The sequence below is a fragment of the Bactrocera tryoni genome, chromosome 2 (assembly GCF_016617805.1).
Source record: "Bactrocera tryoni isolate S06 chromosome 2, CSIRO_BtryS06_freeze2, whole genome shotgun sequence".
NCBI classification, from domain to species: Eukaryota; Metazoa; Arthropoda; class Insecta; order Diptera; family Tephritidae; genus Bactrocera; species Bactrocera tryoni.
The window spans coordinates 19891203-19905419 of record NC_052500.1 but is presented as its reverse complement, the minus strand read 5'-3'; positions in this window follow the sequence as shown (position 1 = coordinate 19905419).

Genomic DNA, 14217 nt, shown 5'->3' with positions numbered 1-14217 from the left:
GTATGTAATTATATGCTATAGTTGTCCGATCTGAACAATATATTCGGCGACTGTGGCGTTGCCTTGAAGAACAATCTATGCCAAATTTCGTGAAGATATCTTTTCAAATAAAAAACTTTCCCATACAAGAACTTGATTCCGTTTGTTTAATTTGTATGACAGCTATATGCTATAGTAATCCGATATCGGCGATTCCGACAAATAAGCAGCTTCTTGAGGAGAAAAGGACGTGTGGAAAATTTCAGTTCGATATCTTAAAAATTCAAGGTCTAGGTTGCGAATATACAGACGGTAGGTCATGGCTAAATCGACTCAGCTCATCACGCTAATCATTCTATGAGCTAAAAATAGTAAGACTTTATTCATAATTTATAAATACTTAATTTATTTTTAAAAATCTATGTCCTTCTCCTCAAAGTAATCCCAGTTGATCCCAATACACTTGTGCCAATCTCCGAAACAGTTTTTAAAGTGAATTAACGGAATAGCCTTGAATGCTCGTAGTTATTCAAGTTTAATGTCTTCAATGCAAACGACTCAAAACGGTTTCCCCGAAGCGCCCAACCAGAACTCACATGGAGCTAAATCAGGCGAATACGGTGGTTGGGACACGATGTTGATTGGAAATTTGCGAAAAACTCACGAAGAATCAATGTCGTATGCGACGGCGCATTATCGTGGTGCAAAAATGAAGAGTTGTCGGCCCATAATTTCGGACTCCTTAGTATTAGTAAATAGTATTCCTTGTTAACAGTTTAGCCGGTCGGAAGAAATTCAGATCACACCACACCTCGCTAATTGAAGAAAACAGCCCACATACCCTTGATTTTTGGCCTGCCTCGAGGTGGTTTTTCGGCTTTGGTTCACCTTTGCCACGATATCGGCCTATTGATCATCTGCTTTCGGATCACAAGCATAGATCCAAGACTCATCGCCAGTTACAATACGTTTTATGACTTTTTGGTAGTCGAAAAGCATTGTTTTGCAGACGTTAATACGATTCTGTTTTTCGAAGAAAATGAGAGTTTTTAGAACCAATCATTCTTTCACTTTACTTAGGCCTAAATGATCTTTCAAAATGGTTTCCACTGATCCTTCCGATATTGCAATGATACCAGTAAAAAAGCACTAATTCAACCAAATGTTGATCACCAGTAGATGTCGATGGCCGTCCTGGACGTGATTCGTCGTCAACGCGTTCTGGACCCTCTTTCAATAATTTATATTAAGCAAAAGCACTTGCTTGCGACAAAAAATTATCACCGAAGGTCTTTTCCAACATTCTGAATGTTTCGGCACCAGAAATTTGATTCCGCACACAAAATTTATTGCATTTCAATGAATGGGTTTTCGCGCAAAATTTAAAATAAAAAGTCTTACTATATTTTTGCCCACAGTAGTATACTTATTTTATAGGGTTGACTTCTGAATGTTACAAACTTTGTAGCAAAATTAATACACCCTGTGCAAGGTATAAAAATGGTATAAGTGTAAATCAACATATACATATATATATGTATGTATGTATGCATTCCCTTGTCTGTTCTTTCGGCATTAAATATTGCTCGCATTTGACATGCTGCCAAGATCGGACAAGAAAATGAATTCACTAAATGCATATGCGATAAATATATTAATAATACATTGTGTATATTTGTATGTATGAATTGCAAAAATTCATATCTGCATATATTAAAATTTTGTTCGCCGATATATAATATTTGCATTGACATCTCAGAGTTTATTGGCCAATTCACAGCATGCATGTGCGGCACATGTCTATAGCCACACCCCTTTTTCTTACAACAACCACAAGTTGCATTAAGTTACATTTTCTTAATATAACGGTTCTTTCAAACAAACAACTTGTTTGCAATACCTAAACCTTATAAAGATAGATAAAGAGTTCTCCGTAACGAATGACGTAATGAATGGGTTTCCGGTATTTAACTGCCCATCAGTCGGTACTACCACTTACCGATAAACAGAACCAAAATGTAATAAAATACCTTATTTGACTAATCAGTAAGTAACTTATTCAACAATAGAGATGTCGGGCTAAAACTTGGCTTATGTTTTGACTCTGAACAGGCCATAGTTTGCCATGGAGTTTATAATACTCTGAAGTAGACCCTATAAAATATATTTATAAATGATCAGCCATGTCCTGCCGTCTGTATATACGCGGATTAGTCAATCAATTTTTCAAATATCCATCTAAAACTTTTCCGATCCTAATCAAGGGAATAAATTCGTATTAAATCCGTGGGAGACTATTTCAAAGCTATCTGATTGAGCTGAGCTGGCTCTAATTCCACATCGATATGGGAAATAGGAATACCTGTGATACAAAAAGCCTCTATCCAAACTCTATTACACTTAAGTATAATAATGTAATGTATGTAACACCTTAAGACTGGGTCCAACCTCGAGATATAGTAGGGTTATGATTGTTTAAGAAGTAGAATAACAAAAGTCCTAAGTTTCAGGCTGGTAACATGATCTCTAATCAGTATATCAGGCAAATACGGACTAGTCCAAAGTATACTACACTTGCCTCGGCTGTTTTTACGTTCAGATATGCTTTGGCCTATACACAGCCCATAGCAGTATCCGTGCTCTATGATCTCAAAGTCTATCCTCGTATTTATCACCACTGAAATTTTGTAATAACACCTTTGCACAGCCACATCTTCAGCTGGTACTGCATCACTAGAGTACAAACACCTGGTAACTACTCCTTTACTTTCGTAATTTCTGTTAAGATATAACTAAGTTCTTTTATCTCTAAGGAGCTCTAGACTACAAGAAATAGTCGATTGTTTTGGAAAAGGAGGATTAACACTGTTCAAAAACTTAGGTGAAGGTATTCGAAAGAACCTTAAGCTGTCATAAGACAAGTCCTTCAATTTCCTTCAAATCTCGACGGAAACAAAATATAAAATTCCATAAGAAGTTTTTGTAGTAGCTCCATGCCATAAAATGTTTAACCTTCCATTAAAAATTCATAAGTTGATCGACAGATTTCAATTACCCTATTGCGGAGCTCAATCGATAGTATGCGATGAACAGAAACCAAAGCATCGAAAAATGTAACCGTTAGCTGCCAAAGGTCAAAAATAACTACCTTGAAAAGACAAAAATTCATTCGCTTCCTCGCTGCACGGAACCTAACACTCTTCCATCACTAAATCCAAAGTAACTAGTTTCATAAACTTGACGAAGGAGTACAGACTGGACCTTAATATTGCAGTTAAATTTCGACTGTCAGTAACCCTTAGATTTTTGGTGTGATACTCGGCAGCCTGTGCTTCTTTACTCCTCACACGACCGCCAAAGTACAAAGCCGCAACAAAATCCTCAAGTCACATGGGGCAGACAAAGAAACGTTGTTGGCGACATCCAAGGCTATCGGCCGGCCGGCCATTAATTACGCCGCACCAATACAGTCGCCTGGATGTAGTGAAACGCAAACTTGGAAACTACATACATGTCAGAACACGGCACTCCGGACTATTATGGATGCCTCTTGATGTCTCTTATTGAACATCTGCACAGTGCGCTCGCAGTGAAGGTGTTCTCGTTGAAATCATTCCTGCAGTAATCTGCTTGAAGCGGAATGGCCTCCTAGGAGCACTAAGAGGTCCTTCCTCAACTACGTCGCTGACATAAGACAGTACGCCGACCAGATTTCGTACACAACTAACTTCAGACATGTACTGACTGCCATTCACAGTGAAGCCATAAACACTTTCACCGACTTCCTCTCAGTGAATGGCGTACTTGGAGTCAAACCACCACCCATTGCAGACGAAGAGTTCGAGTTGTCGTGAGAAATGAGAGTGACCCTTGCGCAGTTTCGCTCTGGATACTGGCAGGTTAAACTCCTACTTATCCAGAATCGACTCCGACATTTCAAACATATGTATGTCCAGCATGCAACGAGTCTCCATATGACTCTGACTCTGAAAAATATCCTGTTTGCTGACCTCAAAAGGATGCTTTATGATTTTATGAACACAGAGTAGATATTTGACGAGACTGTGGCATACTTTAAAGCAGGAAATAATTCGTTTTGAAAAGTATGGTCGTTTTCGCTGTGGTATGGAGTCCCATGAAAAAGATGCAAAACATGGCACTGAAAAAGGAAAGATCGCTATAATCAGTGTATCATCCTCAATGACAGCTAAATCACTACATGGATGTTGCCAGCACGCTCAGAAGTGTTTTAGGAATGGTTCAACGAAAGAAACGACTCTACAATTGTATAGGTCAATGACTTATAGTTAGAAATATGTATTTAAATAATATATAAAGTGACCTCTGTACTTTCAATAAGGAAGTATTTTTATAAAAAAATACTTTAAATTATTACGCAATAAATTAATTTACGTTGAAATGGAATTCTATCAAACTAATTGATCTGATTTTAATGATTTGACTGCTGCTTAACATTTTGATCTACCTTTTCGCCATTCTTTTGCCTCTATTTGTTTAGGTGACAAACATTTATTATAATAAGCGCCGCATTCCAACGTCATCGGTTACGCTGACTTAAGTAAATACAAAAAAAAACGAAATAATATAGTCGCTTAGAAGTCGATGGAGCAAACTGGTTGGCTCATAAAAGTGCTTTAAATGCTAAAGAATCATTAGGTGAATTAAGAGCACTTTTCGGTTTCTTTTTCGCGAATTCCGAAACACAAAAAACTGTGTAGATCGCTCGGGGGTAAAAATACACAAAATTAATAAATAATAGACTTCAATTTATTATGGCTAAAATATATATTGGCAAATTAAAGCGTGTCAGCTAAGAAAAAAACTTATTACGCATGCCAATTTGACAACGAAAATACAAGGTCTGTCGCAAAAGAAACAGGACTGTTAAAAAAAAAAAACAAAAAATTAATATTTTTCAAAAGTTATATTTTTTTATTCAAAGTAGTTTCCTTGTGCTTCGATACAGCCTTTAGCCCGATCAATTAGCATTTCAAATGAGTGTTTAAGGTCATTTTTCGGAATGCTCTTGAGAATATCGGGCGTCGCCTTTTGGATAGCTGAAATGTCCTGAAACCAGTGTCCTTTCATGGGCAAATGAAGTTTTCCAAATAGGTAAAAATCACAGGGTGCCAGATCAGGTGAGTAGGGTGAGTGATTAATGGTTAATATGGAGTTTTTTGTCAAAAAATCAGTGGCAAGCGTCGACCGATGACACGGCGCATTATCGTGCAGCAGGCGCCAGGACCCTGCCTCACGGTTGTGGTCGAGCACGACGAATGCGTGACAAAGACGCTTCATAATACCAAGGTAAAACACAGCATTAATCGTTTGGCCAGGTGGGACGAACTCTAGGTGTACAATACTCTCGCAATCGTAAAAACAAATCAGCATTGTCTTTATTTTTGACTTCTGAAGACGACCGACTTCTGATGGTCACAGAGGTCCTCACTACCTTCTTGGAATCGCTTAAACCACTCATGCACATTACTACGGGATAGGCACTGATCACCATAAATTTTTTTCATCATTTGAAATGTTTCAGTAAACGTTTTCCCAAGTTTAAAACAAAATTTAATATTTGCTCTTTGTTCAAATTGCATTTTACGACCGATGACCAAAAGCTACTGTCACTTTTTGATCGATAACATCGATTGTAGTTATCCAATTGTCTTAAAATATTTACGAAATGTCAACAAGAGATCAAACTTTTTATTTCATATACCCACCAATAGGTGGCGCTACCAGAAACAGTTATATTTAAAAAGTTCTGTTTCTTTTGCGACAGACCTTGTATAAGAAATACGAGGGTATTTTGAAAAGTCGGCAACAAATAAATATTTCTGCTCTATAGTTTTACATTTAACAATAATCGGAAAATTTTTATATTCATTAAATGTCCGGAAGTTAAGTCGTCTTATTGGAAAGCAAGCATTTCAATTCCGAATTGAGTGATTTTTTTCTAGCCTAAAGGAGGTTTCTACCTTGTAAGATCAAAAAAATCGCATTTTATATTTTGCGAATATGTAGAGAATATGCTCTCAAAATCTGAAATCTGTTAAATGACGAAAGTTATCGACCCTTTAGTGGAGTGGTGTCAAGCGCGTGTTAATAATATACACAAATATTTGTGTAACAAGTTAGTCTTAGGAATATTAATAAAGAGGGGGCATTTTGGTGCAGCTCAAAATATGATATATTTTTTTGTCTCTATTAGCACGCGCTGATCCGCCTCGGTCTTGCTTAAAGGTTTATTTCTCAAAGACACATTTTTCCAATTACTGAAAATTCTGACGAGCGCAAAAATTGAGCAATCGCCTTGAATATTTTTACACGTGTTCATCCAAAATTTTGAAAAGTTTTCACTTAAAAAGAATTAGAGACAAGAAAGAGATTTTATTTTTCAAAAACTCATAGTTTGTCATGTTCTCTACTTCGTTCTAGTACCAGGGATTGGGAAAATTTGATCCTTTTACCTATTATACTTTCTGAGAAAAAATATTTCCAAAAAATTAAGTTTTCGGGACAACAAAGTACTTTCTTCCTGGTAAAGTACATATGTATATAGTATGTATCTTTAGCATTACATCAACTATTTTTTCGAAAAGACATTTTTTTTTGAAGTCAAACTCTCACATGCAGCCGACATAAGGATGAAAAGCGGTAGAGTTGTATGAATCCGATACATAATCTTGGAGTTATATGTATAAGTGAGGAAAGTTCTCTGGTTGCCATTCACTTGGGAGTGGGCAGAAACTATTCTTCTACTTATGGCTCAAGCAACTCATGACTTCCAGTTTTAGACCAAGTATCCTCTGGGTAGCCAAAGAATATCCGTTTGAAGGAAACGACCAACCCCTCCCCAGGGTTGTGCGCTAGGTTTGGGACCCGCCAGGTAAAAAACGCTCCCAATAGAAATAAACAACAGCATCGGATGAGATTCCCTCTTTTGATGACGAACACGGCAAACGCATTAAGGATTATGATTTAAAAGCATGCACTTGGAATATCCGGTCCCTTAATTGGGAAGGTGCCGCTCTCAGATAGTGGATGAGCTTGTAAAAGTACAGACATCACCACCGTCCAAGAAGATCGGTGGACGGGATAAGGGCTAAGACGAATATGCATTTACTACAGTGGCCATATAAACTACCGCAAATTCAGTGGGAGATTCGTGTTGGGAGAGAGACTGGCATTCACCCCGGAGGATGAACGTCTAGCCCCAATCCGCATCAAAGTGAAGTTCTTTAAGAGCTTGAAAAGCTAGCCGACAGGGGTAATGCTCGAAAATTTTACGAAAAGATGCGGTGACTAACATATGGTTTTAAGACTGAGCATACTCTTGTAGTACCCCCAGAGGTGATGCAGCGGCTGATGCTTAGATCATGCTAAAATTATGGAGGGAACACTTCTCCAGCCTGCTGAATGGCAGTGAAATCATAACACCAGGAGATGGTCCAGGACCAGCATATGTTCCATTGTCCGACTATGATGAGGTTCGATAGCAATTATCCGCCTGAAGAACAACAAAGCGCCTGAGGCAGATGGATTGCCGGCCGAGCCATTCAAAAACGGCGGTGAAGAACTGATTAGGAGCATGCATCAGTTTCTTTGTGGAATATGGTCGGACGAAAGCATGCCCGGCCATTGGAATTTAAGTGTGTTCTCAACTCATAAAAAGCGAGACCCTACAATCTGCTCCAACTGGGACAACCGTGGGATAAGCTCCCTCAACATCGCATATAAGGTTCTATAGAGAAAGACTGAAGAACCCGATACATAGCCTCCGAAAAATACCGATTTTATAGTTTGTATCAAATTTATTGGCATTTGAGTCTTACTAACACATTACAAGCACTTCATTAAACATGCTATATAACCAAGTAGGTGTACCTTTTGCAATAACCTTTTTTGACAGGTCACGGGTGAGTCAAACAGAGTTCTGTGTATTTTCTTTAGAAAAGTAGGGAAACTCGAAATAGATCTCCCTATACTTATAGAAAAATGGTTGCTACTCAAATGTTTTATAATTACAATAATAATTTAGAAGAAAAAAATTAAACTTACCAATATGTTTGCCGGGATTCTTCAGTATATAGAATGACTTGTGGGTTAGCGTAATTTTTCCTATAACATTCATATATATGAGAATCTGAAAAAAGAGCGGAACGGAGAAGAACAATAAAATATTGAAAAAATTAAATTTAACTGATTAAAAAAGCATTCAACAATACTACGAACGTATTTCACAATCATCCAAAGGTAGCAGGATATAATAAAATGCATTATTGCCGAAATATAGTACAATTTGGAACTTTACTGACTGCTTTAAAGGAGTAAAATTGTGGCTATGTTTTCAACTTTAAGTATATATCCAAATAATCAATAATTGACAAGCTGAGTCAATTTAGATATGACCCTCTGTCTATACTGGAGCTGGTTCGTCAGTTTTTGAGAAATCAATCTGAAAATCACACGTCCTTTTGCTCTTTTGTCGGAATCGCCGATATTGCATAATAACAGCATATGGCTGCGTAAAAGCTGACCGATCAAAATCAAGTTTTTGTATGGAAAACTTTTTTTTTTGGCAAGATATCTTACCGAAATCCGAATTATTGTCCAAGACAATGCTTTAATCTCCGAACATATTGTTTAAATCGGATCAGTTTAGAATATAGCTGCCATACAAACTGTTTGTAATCTTTTCTCTGGTTATGTTTAACTTTGTAATCGGTGTTACGTTCCGAGCTAAGCCTCGAATCCATACTCAAATAATTTTTTTAACCTTATCATATATCCCTTTTCATCTTAATGACATTACAATAAAGATCGTATATAAGTTTAATACCTTGACATGAGCTTCCGTCACCATCGAAAAAGATTTCTATAAATTTTCTCGGCGCTCATCATCGTAGATTCGATCCTTGCTTGGAGCAAAAGCTAAAAATTTTCTTCTAAAGAAGGTTGCCAGGCAAGGGGAAAAATTGTTCGCATTTCTGTCAACTCTTTTGGCTTTTTATAATCGACTTTAAACTAGTATTTAGATTTCTTGGAAACAGAAGCTCAAACAGTCACTTTTCAGTGTTGCCAGAATCTTGTCATACAACATTTGTCCGCACCGCACGCCGCAACAAACCAATCAACCAATTTAATTAGAACCAATTTGACTGAAACGTGCCATAATTAAGCTGAAATATTGCCAAATAATTTTACCAATAGAAAAAAAAAAAAAACAAAAACCACAGCAAAAAGTGTTGTTATTGAAAAAACAAAAAACTATTATTCAGAACATTTATGTGGTTCGAAAACAATAATTAAAAAGTTATATAATAAATAGAAACCAGCACAATAACGCCACCGTACAGCCACTATTATTTGTTGTTGTTGATATTATTTTTATTACAAATAAGCGGGAAATCAAGCGGTGGCGTGTCTTTTTATTGGCTTCTGCGGTTTTTTGCATATTCTTTTTTCCTGACCAGGAGGGTGTTGGCTTATGCTAAGCTGTCCAGAATGGTACAGTTAATATACTTATGATTATACATGTATGTACATATATATTTATATACATATAAAGGTATACGTATGTAGGTAGCTACATATGTGCAGATTGCGCGAAACTTTTATTGTGCTGACAAGTTTAATTTGAAACTCGGTTTTTATTATTTTATTGGCGCTGATTTTTATGCTTCGCATGTGATACGCATGAACAAGTCAAAATGGATTAGTATTTATAACATAATTGTTGAGGAGCCAGAGAGTTTTACCGATTCGTTGGGGGAAATGTATGCTTTTTATATAATTATTTTATATTGGTAAGTGAAATGCTAGGCGATAAAAGTTGAAGATGTACTAGCAGTGTTAGAAATTGGCCAACGTTTTCTCTAGACTGTAGATATGGTATTCCAGCGCTGCTCAAATAGTCTAAAATTGTGTAGTATTGCAATAAAACGATAGAAATTCGATTTCGAAGGCTGAAAGAACGAAATCCGCAACATTTTTCCTTGCTCTCAGAATAAGTAGACAAGATGAGGCTTTTTTGAGAGAGAGGATTTGGAAAAGTAAAAAAAAAAGTATTCAATACTAATATTATGATCAGAAATTCAAAAATTTTAGGTTTTCTTAACTAATACTAACAAAGAAGCTATCCCACAGCTAACTAAACCTCAAAATAATGAAAATGCATTAAACAAAAAAACTCATGAGAAGCATACACCTGCACTTTAATGGCGTTATTTCCTTTCTCCCAGACAACAAAGACACAAAATGTGAAACATTTTAAAAGCACTTTGACACCCACAACTCAAACATGCCACTTTTACAAATACTATTTGGATTTTTGTTGCAATTTAATGTTGTTATTTCATTAATAATTACAAGCTGTCTAATGATATTAAAGCCAAAAGCTTCAAATCTTCAAAAGCGTTGACCTTGCGCCAGTTACAAAGTGGTTTAAGTACATTCGAAAGCAGTCAATGCCCATTACTACTATATACCAGATATTATTTATATGTGTATATATGTATGTATATATAAATGAAATGTCGTTCAACACTCGCCATTGTATGTGAAAGCCCCAATTGTTATTGTATAAAAGCGGTAAGCATCAATCAATAATTTGAAGCCACAATTTCATTTGCAAAAACGCTTCACATTTCACTTTCATTTTACATATAAATACATATACACACATACATACACATTCATACGTACATCTTCCTTTGTACAATAATGAATAATTTCCTTGTAACACATCTTTGTTAGTGGAATAAAAATATGAAATTGCAACAATTTCACTTTTATATTTAGAAGAAAAAAATAAATATATACGTAAAATAGATAAACAAAATAATTAAAATAATATTTTAATTGTCATCTCAAGGTCAGTAGTGAAGTTTTGGATGCAGATTATTCCATAAGCTTCATATAGCTATCGCTTGTACTGTTTGCTGTATAAAAACATGTGTGAGTAAATTCATAATAATAAATACGAATATAACGGTAATAAAATGGTTACGATAGATTCGTGGTCGAATTTGTAAACAAAACAAACCACTTAAGATTTATATGGTAAATGAGTACTTTTATATAATGGGTTGTCAAAAAAGTCTTGCGGTATTTTTATTGAATTTTTTTTTTATTGAAATAGAAATGAATTTTTGATGACTCATGCCCAGCTCTTGACCGATGCTACGGCTGCTACTATGCCGGTCTCTTTCGATCAATTCAGCGATTTTATCGCAATTTTCGACGACAGGCCTTCCGGAGCGTGGCGCATCTTCAACCACCTCTACACCAGAACGAAAACGTTGAAACCATCGTTGTGCGGTGGAAATGGAAACTGTATCGGGTCCATAAACTGCACAAATTTTATTGGCGGCTTGAGATGCATTTTTGCCTTTATCGTAGTAGTACTGTAAAATATGCCGTATTTTCTCTTTATTTTGCTTCCATGTTTGCGACGCTATAACTCACGAACAATTTAAAAGAAACGACAATCAATCAAACACGTGTTAGCGCGTGAAATGAGCTTTCCAAAAAGGTATAGCATGACCCGATGCGACGAATAAAACTAGAACTACGCGCTTTCAATGCCAACTAGCGAAAATACCGCAAGACTTTTTTACAACCTAAAATTATAATAGCTATGCCCGTGACTTCAACCGGGTTTTACCAATTATTATAATAAATGGAAGTTCTAAAATTGGATGGATCACATGGTTTAAAAAAATCGATTTTTTTATTGTCTTATTAAATTTTACAACATCTCTAGAATATTGTTCAAAATGTCCGAGTAACAGTTTCGGAGATACAGCCTTAAGAACTAGGCTAAGTGCGCCGTCTTTAAACGTGATTTTTCCAAAAAATTTTTTTTTTCAAAAAATTTCACGAAATTTTAATTTTTTTGTAAAAATGCCTGGCAAAAATCCACTTTTCAGTTTTTTTTTCCTTCGTCCAAGTTCAGGTTTTAATTAAAACACGTATTTTCTCTCTTTAGATGATACTGTGAGGAGTTATCCTGCGAACGCGGGAGTTTCTTTTTTCCGAAAGGTCACCGGGAATGGCGTCACCATGGCCGTGTTTAAAATATCTTTTTCCAAAAATTTCTGAATTTCTTCGTTAATAAGTAATGTATCTTTCTAATAATAAAAAATTCTAAAAAAAATTATTTCACTTTTAATATGAGAAAAAAATTGTAAAAAAAAGTATGTTTTTCACCCGAGAAAACTCATGTAACCCCTTAAAATCGGTGCAGCCGTTTTAGAAAAAAAACTGACCCTTCTCTCATGGATCTTTTTGCGTGCCCGAGACCCCTTCGCATCACTTCAGGGAATGTTTTAGTTCTATTATGCATGCGTCCAATGAAGCCTACAAGTTTGTAGCCATCAACAAACTATTGCGCTCGCACTCTATTGACGCGAATTCTCCCCGGCCGGAGAGTATGTGTTCAAATATCTTTTTTAATGCGTGGTACATGTTCCACATATGAGGCGATTTACTGCCAGGTCTCCTCTCCGGTTATGATGTGCTGACTAAATTTTCCGCATTGAGTTGGTCAAGCCTGTTTTCTTAGGTTCTTTGTTCGCCCTTCCATCTATGGCATTTAAAAATGCTATATAGTTTGCTTCGTCTGTTGATGTCTGTAAATATTTTCCGAGATATTTTCGAAATTAAACGTGACCAGAGAGTATGTATGTCAAGTAGTAGATCAAATCACATGTTTCATCATAGAAGTTGAATCTTTCACACATGGGAGCTAAGAAAGTTATAGAAACTTTCTGTGATTTTTCTTTAAAAAAATAGAGAACCTCGAATTTAATCACTTTTTACTAAAAATTAAGTTTCAAATTCCGGGAATACCAGACATCATCACATAGGCTGAATCTTTCTCTGAGCCTTTACAATTTCGAATATATCAATATGCTGAACACAAATACTTTTTACATTAGGGGACCAATAGTTTATAGATTTCTGATTAGAGTTATAATCTTACGCGATGAGTCACAGTTCAGCAATTTAAGAATTCAGTTAAAAATGGCAGAATATTGAGCAAATGTATTGACGCCTTAATACTTACCGAAAAATTGGATCTGTATCAAAGCCATTTGTGAACTTAATGCACAGCTTTTTCATGATACATTGCACTCAGAGCAGTGCTACATAGCGAGCCAAAGACCTATTAAAAAACGATTGAGGGAAATTGCATCTGTTTGTGAAGAAAAGCTGTCTACTTAGGGGGAAACTCAAATTGAATGCGTTTAATTGATACACTAATGTCTTCTCTCTTCTGCGATAATTGCACACGAATATGAGATATATGAGCCAAGGATGTATGACAATTGAATGACATTAAACAGAGACTAGTAATTTTAATTGAATATCCAAAAAACCCCTACTACATTTCATTTAGAGCAATACTTGGCTTTCTGTGGTAATGATACGACTCTTACCAGGCTAGTATTCACCTATATCTATGGTTATTCCCCGGAATATTTGATAATTCCCATTACTAATGTACCTTTGTAGTACCCAAAAGGGTTATATAACTATTACAATAAATCAAATTTATTTCGAATTTATCTTAGGCGCCAAAACATATCATAAATCAACTTTACATCTAAACTGTGTGGGCAAAACAAAAGGAATATGAGAAGACCATTAATTTCATTCGCTAAGTAAACTTGCTCTAGATAAATTCGCACTGCGATATATGTGTTTGTATATGAAAATCGCTGCCACCCTCAGAGCGAATTTGTTGTTTAATTTTTTTTTATTTTTATTTTTTTTTGTTATATTTTTCTAGTGTAGTATTTAGTTTCCGTAGTAAACACCTCTACATGTGCTTGACTCCGCCATTGCTGTTGTGGCTATTTCTATGACAATGGGTGTGTAAGCTTTAATGTTTATGAGCACGCCGCTTTTACGCTCTAATTTAAATATGCCTTCGCCAATGAATAATTGCACCGTATCTCTAATGTGAACATTCGCACCTTATTTTCCGCCTTCTCCACCATATGCCATACACGTACATAGCGCTGCGTGCATATAATTAAATTAAAAGTTATATTAGTTGCTGGCAGATTAGTTATTATAATACATACATACATATTTCTGCACTGCAGTTTGAAGGTAACTGTAGCAGACGCCTGCTGACAGCATAAAGAATGTGCAATTCATTGAGGTTTGTCGCTTAAGTCTTTTGTGCGTAGTGAATGCTTC